Here is a 1,712-nt window from a genome sequence, read left to right on the forward strand (position 1 = left end):
GGACCCCTGCCTATTAGATCTTTTTACAGGCCATGCAGAGTCACAGAAAACCTAAGAAGTTTTGAATCCTTTTTAGTGTTTTCATCCAGTAAAGCTGAAGGAGACAAAGCACTGCCGAGTCAACCCTGCAGCAGTTCTGCATTCTAGAAGTTTCTGGACTCCATGAAGAGGAGTCTTAGAATTCTCCCCACCTTTCTAACACTGCACATCCTTTTCCCACCTATTGGCAGGTAAAGCTCCTCCTAAGCTGTCTCTAGATGATGTAACAGATAACCCCCCAAACATTAAAACACTAATGTTTATTTCTCACTCATCTCACAATCCAGTGTAGGCTTCCTGGTTAGGTGACTCTTCCCCAAGCAGTGATTGGGAACCAGGCTCCTTCCAGGCTTCACTGCCTACAACATAGACCTCGGTACTTCTCCATTCAAGTAGGAGAGAAAGAAAGAATGGAAACTTAGACGTGGGAGATGCTTATAAGTCAGGCCTGGACTTGGTTACGTGACTTCTTCCTAATTTTAGAGTTAGAACTCCGATGCTCACACCTAACTGCGAGAGAAGCTGATAGTCTAGTTGAATGCCTAGGAAGAAAAGGAAACAGATTCATTAGGCAACAGAGAGTCTGCAATCCCCTGGGCCGATCTAGACTTATTTTCTAAGATCTGCTTCTCGTATTAAACCGGCAGGTAAGGATAAGGCTAACTTCTGGTCCCGGCTTCTCCAATGCTTTAACCTGGACCAGCTAACTCACCCCACTAGAGTTCAATTCGTCAGTAAGATTTATAGTTCAGTAAGAGTTCTTTCCCCTTCTTCACAAACATCTTGAGGGTTTATAAAATGTAGAATGAGCTTTTCTCAAGTGGTGATAACTATGAAACAAGAAATATTTATCAAGTGCTTATTACACGCTAGCTAGGTGCTTTCCATACATTATCTTATTTAATTCTCAATAGCAATCTTATGAGATAGATATGACGATGATGATGATGATGCCCATATAACAGGTAAGAGGAGAAATACAAAGAGACTAAGGATATTGCCCAAGGTCATAGTCAGGGAGCCCCATTCAGTCTGCACTATTAAGTTAACCTAACTTATTACAGCAGGCTTTTAGCTTGTTTGTTTTCACATTTATTTACTTGGGCTAAATGCTGAGAATGCTATATAGATAAGTCATGTTCCGCACCCTAAGAAAGCTTACAGTGTAGAAACAATCGCTTCTTAGTTGGTTTCATCTAGAATGATCCCAAATACGACCCTGTACTATAAGCGCCTGACGATTAGCTTTGTTGTTGCAATGTTAGTGCCTGATGTAAAGATTTTGATTGCCGTGGCATCCATTTCAATGACATCTATCTTGAACAAACATACTGCCAGCTACACAACTAGATACAGGCCTCCCCACCCATGAAGTTCCCTTGTGAGAAAGCCTTGGGTAACCTAGATAATTAACTGCTTGGGTGATCTTGCTTTTGCCTCCCCACCCTTAAACTCTCGCTCTTCTGTTTTAAATTCATGAGTAAAGAGTGAACCGTGAAAGCCTAGGCCCTGGGCATTCTCAGACAGCACCACTACTGAATGGATGTGAAAGCTGCCTCTGTAGTGTCAGGATCCCATTCTACTCAGCCTGTAATATTTGCAGGTCTCAGGATGACACGTCCCACTTCAAAGCAGAAGCATGGAAAGTCTTGTCATGTAATGTTCTGTGCAAT

This window comes from Pteropus vampyrus, unplaced genomic scaffold, assembly GCF_000151845.1.
Source record: "Pteropus vampyrus isolate Shadow unplaced genomic scaffold, Pvam_2.0 Scaffold6, whole genome shotgun sequence".
In the NCBI taxonomy this organism is placed as follows: Eukaryota; Metazoa; Chordata; class Mammalia; order Chiroptera; family Pteropodidae; genus Pteropus; species Pteropus vampyrus.